This window comes from Lagopus muta, chromosome 4, assembly GCF_023343835.1.
Source record: "Lagopus muta isolate bLagMut1 chromosome 4, bLagMut1 primary, whole genome shotgun sequence".
Classification (NCBI taxonomy): Eukaryota; Metazoa; Chordata; class Aves; order Galliformes; family Phasianidae; genus Lagopus; species Lagopus muta.
Genome location: NC_064436.1, coordinates 2,910,383 through 2,922,313, shown reverse-complemented (window position 1 = coordinate 2,922,313; position 11,931 = coordinate 2,910,383). Strand labels below are relative to the sequence as shown.

The 11,931-nt window shown below is 39.3% G+C and overlaps 1 long non-coding RNA gene across 1 annotated transcript in view; it reads right to left on the bottom strand.

The window, feature by feature from the left end:
• Nucleotides 1-417: 417 nt before the first annotated feature.
• Nucleotides 418-11,931, bottom strand: part of LOC125691728 (uncharacterized) — a 33,718-nt gene continuing 22,204 nt past the window's right edge. The window contains exons 2-3 of the long non-coding RNA XR_007376229.1: nt 6,856-6,924; nt 418-5,130 (exon numbers count right to left, since the gene is read on the bottom strand). This is a non-coding gene — a long non-coding RNA (uncharacterized LOC125691728). The remainder of the gene's footprint in view (nt 5,131-6,855; nt 6,925-11,931) is intronic.

The window sequence follows — 11,931 nt, the reverse complement described above, 5'->3', positions numbered from 1 at the left end:
TTCCCACACAAAGTAATTTGATTTGTTTTATGGAAACGTTATTTATTTGTACACGTTACCACATGCTTCAGGCTAAATAGTCTCAAATACATTTGTGTACATTCACTGTGGTTTTGTTGAGTTGCTCCATTCTGGATAAAACAGTTTAGTTCGCTTAGACTAATCAATGTTCTCAGAGGCTGGAGGACTGAAACCAAAGGTCAGAAGGAGACCTATGGAGAGTGACAAACAAATAAGATGGAAAGTTGCCCTAAATATAGAACAGATGTGGAACTGGCATGTAAAATCTAATATCTGTGGGCTCCAAGCAGGATTTACAAGATTTAGCTGAAGTCTGTCTACCTGTTCCACCTGTATCTCTATGGGAAGACCTAACCTAGCCAAATATAAACACGTGTGATCAATAATTAAAGTAGTGTAGAACTTTCTCCTCTTGATCTGTCAGAAAATACCTGAACTGTATTTCAAAATGACAGTGTTAAAGAAATGAGTTTTCACAGTGTATGAACAACAACAAATGGTGAAGAACTCTAGAAGAGCCTCATGAGACGGAATAGGTCAAACCTGGCAGATGAGCTTCAGTATTGGTTACATAAAGACTTGGGCACTATTTAAACTTTGGAGAGACTGCATCTTGGATTGTGTGTGCAGCCTGTTCTCCTCTTCTCCAAAAGTCAAAGTCAGTAGAGAGGAGCAAGTGAAATGATCAGCGACTGAAAAGGCTGTCTTGTAAGGAGAGACGGATTTCTTTAGTTTGGAGAAGAGAAGGTTGGAGATATTGGTAATTCAGGTTTACAAAATCATGAAGATGAGCAATTGGGTGAGCACAGAAGGTGCAATTCTTCAGCAAATCCTGCAATACAGGAGTTGTGAAGTACCCAATGAAACCAGTTTCTCTTTCAAAGAGAGAAAATAAAGCTATTTACACATCAGGAGCTGGGCTGCTTGAACTTGATGCCATGAGAGACTTGTGAGAACAGCAAGTCTCTATATATGGGCTTCATAAAGACTAGGCAAGCCTGAATCCTATAACATTCCTAACACAACAATTCTGAATTCTGAGCAATCCAAGGGAAAGGGACCCTTGGCTCATGTGTTCGTCTCACATTGCCACAGCCTAAGATGTACTGCTGGATGACCTATGGGTGTGACACAGAAGGGAATCCCATGTGTTCCTATATATGAAGATGGTTCAACAAAGCAGTCTCCAGTGAAAGAAAAAAATGAAAATGGATGGCAATCTTCTAGAACCTAATGGTAGTTTTCCATAAGCTGTTCCACAAATTTTGTGATTCTTGAAGAAATGCACATGAAAGCCAGATATATATATATATTTTTTTGCCACTGTGCTGCACTGTACTATCTGCATTCAGCACTAGCTGTAAAGATTCAATTACTTAATTAAATCACATCTTGAAATAGGTGGCTGAATTTCTCAAAAAAAAAAAAAAGTTCTATTTTAATATTTTCTTTTTTGGCTTTCTGCAGTACATTCACTTATTTAATCACACAGTTTCAGAATTCACTGCCAAGAAGCATTATCTGTATTTCCTTCAATTGAAAATCTGTCATGGCATTCCTTGGATGTCTATTAAGCTCCACAAGAGCGCCTTATCGGAGGTATTCTTCAGCTAGCTATGTGAAGCACTTTGAGATTTGGTTAGGATTTATTAACTGTTGAGAAAAATAGCACCAGTGTGAAAGCCAGCCTCATGAAGTGTGAGAACTATGCCTGACAGATGGCAAAAGCTGGCAGCCCAGCAAGCTCCTCTGCCCTGGGAATTCCGAAACAACAGCAAGTCATACATCTTAATTTTCAGATGGACGTGTATATATCACATTCCTAAGGCAGGGTCATTTCTGGCCATGTAATTTTTTTCATGCCTCAAGATGTCTGGAAGAAAGAAACATTCAGTCAAAAAGTGAAAATGAGAACTGACTGAAGGGTGCTCTGAAGACAGCTGTGGCATAGCTGCAGTAAACATGGGAACTGATGGTACGGAAAGGGGAGCTAGAGCTGCCTGATGAAAGCACCGTGCTGAAGGAGAATGAAAGAATTTATCCTGCTAACCATGACAAGATCTATCCTTAAGAATTTCACCATGTGAGGAAAGAACCTGAAGCGTTTTATCATCGATTTGATGCTCAGACCCACAGGGCAGTAGCAGATCTCTCCCCAGATTCATTCTGCTCCCTCTTTTCACCATCACATTGGTAACTCTCCTGCACAGGTCTCTGCCTATAACATGAATACTACTGAACTCAGAAAGCTCTCTAGGTTTCTACTCCCAGGATACTCCTGAATCACGCTGATTCTCTCCATGCAATAGGTTTGACTTATCCTCCTCCCTCTGGATCTGATGCACTTAAATGAAAAACTCCCAAGATGACACACGTGCTTTTATATTGCACTTGAATCTTACAAGCTGCAGGTCTTTTTTATAGTCTGTAAGTACTCATCTACTTTTCATTTGGTGATCTTCAATGATGTGAAGCACTGGTTCTATCTCTTAGCTTCCTAATACGAAAGTAATCTCTTTTTATCTTCAGAGCTTTTTCTTCCATATAATGTTCCTATTACATCTGATATATCTGCTGCTATCCAGAATAGCTATTGCAGCTTGGATTCACAACTGCCTGAAGGAAATCTCATTTATTTGGAGTGTATCATTAAGTCATAGCTGAATTTTTGAGAGGAGGGCATGAGTGGGATACAGCCTGTGATGAGAAATCCCAGAAGCACAGTTCTTTTGAAGAGTCTGGCCTCAGGGAATATAAGACTTGTCATCACACAGCTAACCACACATGGAGGCTGCTGTCTCCAGCTTATTGCTTCTGTGGTGGGTTCCTTTCCTAGTGACTCAGTTTTTTCTACACTTTTACCTAGGAGATTTCCACTGTAGGTGAACAGTACTTACGCTGTAGATGCTCCACTTAGCTGAACAGGCTTTGGAGCATAAAAGGAAAGGGGAAATAAAATACGCCAATTAAGCTGTAAAAAATGCCCATTACATGCACTAAAAATGCAGCGTGTTATTTTCTTAATAATCAGACTTGAAAAGGTTTTGTTTTGAGATGCTGATTGAGCACTTGCTCAAGTATCATTCTGCCTTTGGCCTTTTACAGAGAAGATGCTCAGTAGGCTTGGTGCTCCCCCAGAACCAATGCACTGAGCAGCTGCTTCCTACAGTTGCTTTCCAACTGAGGCTCTCTCCATCCAGTTGCAGGGATCACAGTGCAAGGGATCTCAGCTGAGGCCTGTGCTGATGCACAGGATTTATACCATGCAAGGCAGTGCATGGAGTACCTACTGCTAGATAGAGTGCAAAATGCTGTAAAAACTTAAAACTTCTCATCGCACTTGAATGCCTGCTTGGCTGCATCAGCACGTTCTATGCCAACAAGACAATTCATGCGACAGAAGTGTTGATGTATTCTGAGAGCCACAAAAGGTCAAAGAACAAAAGAGATTAAATCCCCATTAAAATCATAGCTTTCCACTTCATTTTGCTTTGCGTGCTCGTATGTCTAAACTTGAACTTGAAATGCTAGATTGAAAGTGGACGTAATGTGCAAACACAGCTTTTGTCAAATTGTTAGTGTTTGTGTTCTGAAGCAAGAGATCCAAAAAGCTAAAGAACAACAGATTAAAGCTTTGCAGTATCAACACTGTACTGGGAAAGAACTCTTAACCTCTATCACAGTCTTATCTGAGCGATAATCTGCATTGGGCATGGAGAGCTGACATATATTTTCTGTTAAACTGTTGCCTTAGCACTAAGATTTCTTTGATTTTCTGCTGTCAGCTTTACCACCCAGTGGAGATGTCCTCAAGCATTCACAGTCGCTGCCTTTCTTAAGAAAACAGAACTTCCATGTGTTTCAATGCTTCCTGGCATCCTACCTTCCACATGTAGTTTAGGGCCAGTTCTTCAGCCTGTTTCCTTTCCTTGATTTTAAGTATAGTTAATGCTGTAATTAGCAAGGAAAAATAAATCATTTTTCCCTTTCAGTGGGGAGAAGTCACGCCAAAAGCTATGCAAATGTGCCTTGTCAGGAGTGACTTCAGATCACCAGAGAAAAATGTAGTCCATAAGCGTAAATCTAAAAACGTGATCTGATAGTCATTTAGTTTTACCACAATAACTTGTAGAGCTCAGTGTCCAGGCTATTACACATTTTAAGTACTGGGTGGGTATTTCAGAAGACCAAGGTAATTTCCTCAACCAAAAGTTTGTATGAGTTGTCACTATATGACGATAGAAGCCTGGAAAAGTCCTGCCCTTTGGATGACTTTCACTGGTGGACCAAGTTTCTCACATGGTCAGCTCTAATCTTCTCTCCCCTAAACTCCTTCCCTGGGGCCATTGTAGCAGCTTCAAGCCTTGGAGCTACAACATGATTGTGTTGCAGCAATTTCTCTAGTTTTGCTAGATTTTGCCCTATTCCTGAGAACATTTCAGATTCATAACAAAGTTGCTCAAACCAGGGAAACTTCTGTGGTTATTCACTGCATTCCCAGACTTTGCTTCTTGTTTCTCAGATGGCACAGAAATATCACCAAGATCTGGTCAAGCCTTCTGGACTGAAATGTAGCGTGTATTATGCAACTTCAATATTTTTCTGTGGAGAAAAAGCTTTTTCTTTTTATAGAAATTTCTGTAAACTTAAGCCTTCAGTCTTCCTATTGAGTTGTGCTTGCTGCATTGTAGATCCACATATGTCTTTTTAGTAGGGACAACGATGATAGTAGAGATAAGAATTTAATTTCTCTGCATCTCGAAACCCACAAAGCTTTCTACTGGATGCTGTTTTTTTGAGAGTCAGTTGGAATACGTTCATCAGAAGGAATTGCAGTGGCTCCTTCCCTTGTAAAGAAGATTCAGTCTATTGAATTCAACCCTATCTGAATCTAGGATGCCTAGGTCTAGGTTATCCAGATTCAAATACTATTTAATAGAAGATAACTTCAGTCCACTTGCTCTCAACTCACAGTTGTATTCTAACCGTTAGGATTCTCTGGATTCAAAGGACCACTTTGGCAAAGCACACAGATCTCAGTTCCCAGTGGGAAAGAGTGGTTTCCTCCAGTTTGCGCATAGATGTTCAACTTCCAGCATTTTCTTCTGTCTATATTAAGAGATTGCCTAGTCAGTGTGCTACGTTCTGTGACACAACTCTCAAATCATGAATGATGAGGAAAGAAGGGGCCAGGAATATAATCAGAAGGAAGATAGCTAGAGGAAGACTGGGTAATATGAGGCTGTATCTAGGTTCTCTCAATTTTTCCAGCTCCTCCCTAAATACTAACATTGTTTTAATACATCCCTGGGGATGAATTCACAAAAATGGAAACCCTGAAATACCTACATTAGTTTTCGATGTATTCCTAATGGGGCTCTGATTCTTTCATACCAATCGTTTTTTAATAGCAAATTCTTTACAGGAACATTAGCGTAAGATTCTTCAGTTTAATAATCCCCAAATACATTCATTCTGTACTTGCTAAATTAAGCAATAATTCCCCAGAAGTAGGGGGAATTACAGTAGGTAATGGTGAATTTCTAGGTTGGGCATGGTGTGACACATCTTTCCATTAATGGCAGATCAAAAATCTGCCCCTCAGAGACATTCTGTGAGTGCTGCCCAAGGCTCTTGCAAGAGTACAGGCAAGCAAACACAATTATACTCTTATCCACACGTGAAATTTCCACCTGTGGTTCATGTTATATTAACAATACTTCTCATTTAACAAACAATCCAAGTATTATTTCCACACGCTTTGCAAATACAATTCAGAGTTGTTTTTCATTTAAATCAATTTAACAGCATCCTGTGTGGAAGGATATGAAATTATCAATATGATTTGTGAGAAAGGACATTAATGCTTTCCTTTACTCCTGAATTAATACAAATATGCAATATAATAATAATTATTATTATTATTTTGCCTGAGGAAAGCTCTGCAGACATTAAGTTTTCATAATCAGTTCAAAAACCCCTAAACTGGACATACTACATATTACATACAGCTGCAATTTTGAGGTGCAAAGCAATATGCTTCGAGTAGAACAAAATATTTTCAGAAGAAAACAAAAAATCTCCAAATCATTTTGGCTTGGAATGCATTCCCAGCTAAAACAGGAAGTCTAATCTGCTTGGATGCTTTATCGAAAGGCCATTCCTCATTTTGAATCTGGTAGAAACCTCCTTATAGACTCATGGCAGCAATCCTGGGGAGTGTGGTAACCATTGGCTGAGGCATGCAATAGGGCTTGTTTGAGAGTCAGAATACTCTATACTTCCCAGCTGGATAAGTTAATTAAGAAATTGATTCCAAGCAGACAATCAAAGCAGAAAAAAAAACAACCATGAAAGACAAAAAAGGAGGTATAAATAACGCAGCAATCTGAGTCTAAATGTAATTATGATGAAGATGAATGAGCAAAACGTATTTGGAAACTGGGCAATTTTCTCGAGGAAGGCTCAATTTTTTGTGGGGCAGTTTTCTTACAACACACAGATGTTGGAAAGCACTGAGTAATTAATTTTTTTCAGAGTGGTCAAAATGAGTATGAAAAGTGAAAGCTTTCTTCCTGTCTGTTACGAAATAAATATAGAAAATGTATTCGTAAGCACTGTGAAGAATCCTGAGAGCAAAACTTTCTGAAGCACACAACAGGAGAGAGAAGAAACAGAGGGCAGAAGTGAGAATCAGCTCTGATGCTGCCTTTTCATAAAAGCTTCCCTGTAGTTCATCTTATTTCTGTTTTACTGAAGACAGAATCCTAGATGTCACATCAAATAAAGTTAGAAAGTGACACTAAACACTAAAGTTCTTAAAACGTAGATTACTTTGTCATTTAGATTCATTCTAGTAGATGTATGACGCACAGAAACTGCTGGATTCCATTTGATTTCTCCCTGAGGGCGGCACGTTTTAAAATTCTGATCAGAAAATGCTCCATATATCTGATGTTATTATTGCTAACTATTTCTGAAATTGTGTGACTTAATCCTGACTTAGCTGACAACAGTTTTAAAAGACAATGAATTGGGTAATGATGATATGCCTGTGTATGACAGTATGGCTTCAAATCAACCATCATCGCAGGATGTTCAGGTGGATACTTGCAATTCCTGAAGCTGCAACTCCATTAGACTGCTTTAATTTACTTGTAAAAATACAAGACGATTTCAATTCAGTCTCTGATAGATGTGAAGCAGTTGTTAATTTTCAGCACAGAACATTAATCTTCAATTACGCCAGTCTAATTCAGAGCCAAATTCTGGAACTGATGACACCTGCCAGCATTTTGGAGACTGCTGGATTGCAAAACAAAGGTCCCCGAGGACCAGAAGGTTGTTAACGAAGCCCTGTTTACTTCACCTGGCTCTTGGCAACAAAAATGTCCTTTATCTACTTTTCTTTGGGTTACTTCTCCTACATCTCTACGCACAGCAGCTTTCTTTTACTGACTTTTTTTTTTGCAGCTCTGAGAACAGACACAAGTGGAGCCTCAAGAGTTAGCAATACCAGTGCTAATGCCCAGCATCAGAGGTGCAGACATCTAATCTGTCAGGCCGTTTATCTACAGCCACAGAGAAGTATCTCCTTTCCAATGTGCCTGCTTCCTGAGGCTTTGATAGAGCTCGTACTTCAAACATACAAAGGTTCTCACACTCTCAAACATTTCACTCACATTAAAAAAAACCCAAAAACATTCATGAAATGTGATGGAGTGAAAAACCAGAGCATTTTAAATATTACATTTCATTACTTGTTTCTTATTTGAATTTTGGAAACTATCCTTAACACAGAGCATTCAAATTAGTATTCAGTTGGGTGCACAGTGTTTCTCTTATTTAGAAACAGATTTCCAGATTTGTTTGCAGATTGTTATTTTTCCATACTATTTTCCTTCTGCCCCAAAGCGGGATGCATGTAGTTAAAAAGATAATTGCATGTCTATACAAAACGTTAGCAGAAAGACCTGGCTATGCCATGGGGTTGTGGGTTTGGGTTTCACCTCCAGTAGAAGTGCTTGGGTCTCTTCCACTTCAGGTGCCCCAAATGTCTCTAGGCAAATATCTAAAGAGCAGATAGGTATGTGCAACTACATGTGTCTAATTCTTATGATCATTGGACTCTTTGCTTCACAGCCCGTAAAATGGTGACTATTGCCTACTGTACTGACTTGCTATGCTGGAACTGCAAGAGACAACTTTGTTGTTATGACTAAAATTTTCAGCCTGATACTTGCTAATTTTTTTCCCTTTTTCCAAACACTACCAAACAATTTCTTCATAGGTATCATCTATTTCTGTAAACTGCTTTGCTCAAGAATCAAGATGCTTAGTACAATAAGAGGAGCCATATGTCAGATATTTATCTTTTCTTCATTGTTACTGTATGTTTCCTTGACCTCTTCTCAATTCCTAAATCCCAGTTGATCATGTTTCCTACAAATAAAGATAGAACTAGGAGGGTCTTGCAATACATATAATTTTGAGGATGAAATTAGTGATGTTCTTGTATATAAAATTCTGATATCGTTAAAAGTCCATTGCTCAAAAGAAAGATGTATGTTTAAAAATAGAGTGACACTTTCAAGACAGGCTATTAAAAACAAACAAACGAGGACGGACAGTGGGTCGTATCTATTGCAGCTTACATTAGTTTTGCTTGTTTTTCCATAATTCAGCCATGCAGAAATCAGTGTTTGAGCTTTCTAAGCTAGCTTTATAAACATTATCAAGTTGACTTTGGTGAAAAACAAAACAAAACAGAAAACTCCCTGAACAGCCAAAGCATTAACTGAAAATTAAACGAACCTTCACCCCTTAAGTCTTATGACTACTCAACACAAGGAGATTTTTTTTTCCTAAAATAAGCTTTGGTGCAGAATACATTTCTAATGCAAGATGAGCATCTCTGTTTAGGACACAGGGCAGCCTCACTTTTGTTCCAACATTTACAAAAGTAATGTGATGATGCTACAAGCCTAGCCTTGCATCCCAGAAAACCACACTAATAGTTCTTTTTGTTATTCACTGGCATGAAACTGGGGAATATTAGGAAATTCTGAGTCTGTTTTGAGCGCTGTTGTGCAACTGTTGCACGTAGAAAACTTGCAGAGTACTCCCAGTGAATCCTAACAGGCCATAACCATGCACTGGATGGTAAGTAACAGCAAAGACCTTTTTTATGTTTCCTCCAGATCAGCTCAGGCTCAATTTCTGAACTTTTATTTCCAGGATAATAGGGGCAATTTCTGTAGAGAGGGACAAATCTTGGCCAGAATCTATGAAATAAAAAAAAAGGCTGCTTTGTGCAAGCCCAGCTGCCTGAAACTGTGCCAGCACATATCCTATAGGAATTAATCTTCTTTTTTCGGGCCTAAATTACTGTAAGACACAATTTTCCATTTGTGAGGCTTGCTTAGTACACCAGACTGTCTTAATGGAGCATGGTGAGTCAAGTCAGCAACTGGAAAATGAGCACCATAAAGCGTCTCCTTGAAAACTTTCACTCACTTTGGCAGAAGTGATCAGCAACGCCTCTGAGTCTCCTGCTCTTCTGGAAAAGGAAGGGGACCCTGAAGGAGTGACTTTGTAATGCCAGTGAACAATTTCACGTAAATGAAGCAGACGCAGTGGGACAGGAGCATTCAGTTGTACGACAAGCAGGGCCACAGTCTAAGATGGGGAAAGACAGGGGAAACAAGAAAAATGCTGGAAACAGCTGCAATCAAAACACTTCTAAGGTGAAGTCGTGCTTCTATGATAAAAGCATCTTCAGTCACGACAGCGAGAAAAATGTTAAAAAGCATGATTTAGATATGCTGTACTTCTGAAGGAGACCAACAGCAAACTAAGGGAAATCAGGACGTGTGTTTGATATAACTCCCAGAAATGGGTCATCCCTGCTTAGGAGGTAGCACCAAATATATACGAGTTCATTTCCCTTATATCCCTTGTTCTTTGGACATGCATAAATGCATGCATGTTTCGCTGTTGTGCACTACTTTTCTCATCAAGTTATCATGGTGTTCTTCTGGGAAAAATACAAGACAAACTATAAAAACAATTTGAAAGTTCACCATTGTTTCAAACAGTTCCTCATTGTCTGCATTATCTAAACTGGTTTGAAAGACCAGGCCTCTGGTTTGTTTTGACTGGCCTCTCTCTGATACCATCTCAAGGTTTTCTTGCCAGCAGCTGAAGTTTAATGAAGATCTTTATCTTTTTCCTCAAATCTTTGCAGCTAGTCCCTCTGCCACTGTGGACAGCATTAGTAGGCAGCTTGTCACTCAGGCTTATCAGTTCACTGTCAAATTCACCTTTGAAATTCTGTGCAGCGTCTTTAGGGCACAGCTTTCTCTCCTCCACCATCAGCTAAGTGTTTTGTACAAGCCCCATGACAAGTATTAAGTCCTAAAACACCCAAAACACCCTTTTCTCTGGGGTGTGCTGGCTGGTTGCTATGTTGCCTCCATTCACACTGCTAGTAGATCTTACAAACATAGAACCCTCCTCTCCAGGTCTCACTGCTAGCCTTCAAAACTCTAACACATCAAATGCAAGCAATGGCGCTTTTAAGGTATTTTACGTCTGTCTTACTTTCATCTGGGATGGAACTTTCTTCTTCAGAGTGCCTGGTATGATGCTACAGTTTGGTTCCAGGAGAAAAACGCCATGGATAACACACTGGTGTTTATAGCTGCTGAGAAGCAGTGCTGTACAGAGCCAAGGACATTCCCAGCAAAAAGCCCAAAGAGCTGGGAGGGAACAGAACTCTTAACTACATAAATGGAACGAGTGAAAAAAGAAAAGACCTGCAAAATATGTGGAATCCAGTCTATAATACACACGGATAGAATGCAAAAAGAGAAATTTAATCATGGAAATGGCTTACAAATGCTAATTATAGCTTACTTGGATACTCCCCCAGTTCATGATAGAAGCGTAGCTTATTATCTGTGATACAGTTTTCAGTATTTTGCTCTGGCTGAAAGTCAGATGACAACTAAGAGAACTTGGTCTTTGCACTGTAGAAATCAGCTTCAAGACACCAGATTTCTGAATAATAAAAAAAAAATAAATAAATTTAGAAGCAACTTGCAAGCCTGATTGCTTTAAGTGTGTTAATTTTGCAAATAAACTGAAAATGCTAAGATCTCTGTGGTATCAGAGCATATGCTGGGAATAAACTTCACTATAGGCCAAGGGGAACGTTGCAAGTAAGACAACAGCAGATTTGTTTCGAGAAAAGTGAGAAGGTGATGAGATTTATAAAGTTAACTTGTTCTTGTGTTGCCTTGGTATTTTGCTGCATGTGTAGGAGGATTTGCAAATTTAGTCAACAGCAGCCCATAAGGCAGAGCCTTGACCAGAGCTGAATGGACCATTGAGAACATTCCTTTGAATAATAGCTTTCTAATACTTCATGAAATTCAGTAAACATATTATTTGCTGAGCTCATTTGACAGACTGTCTGGTTTTAGAGGGAGTAAAATCTGAAACACAGCTACAACGCAACCAGTAATTGTAAAGAAATGTGCCAGAAAGGTTATTCTACACATAGTAATCAACAAGCTCTCAGCCTGATGAAAAAAAAAAGACCCCAAAAAATGAAACAAAACCAATCAAAAAGAGAAATCTCCCTTCCCTGAGTTTCTATTTGCAGTCAGTGAGTTGGGAAATACACAGCAAATGACAAAACTGATACTAAAACCATCAGCTTCGGCAATATCACTGCTGCATAAGTTGGTAAGCTCACATTTTCTTCTGAAAAGCGATGCTCTGAGACTTTGGTGACACTTGTTCTGGAGCCAGAGAGCATGAACTGAGCATGGTGGTATGACAGTACTGAGAGGGTCAGTGCAGCTGTCGCGTAGCACAGAGCAGAGCAAAATTCCATCAAATTTC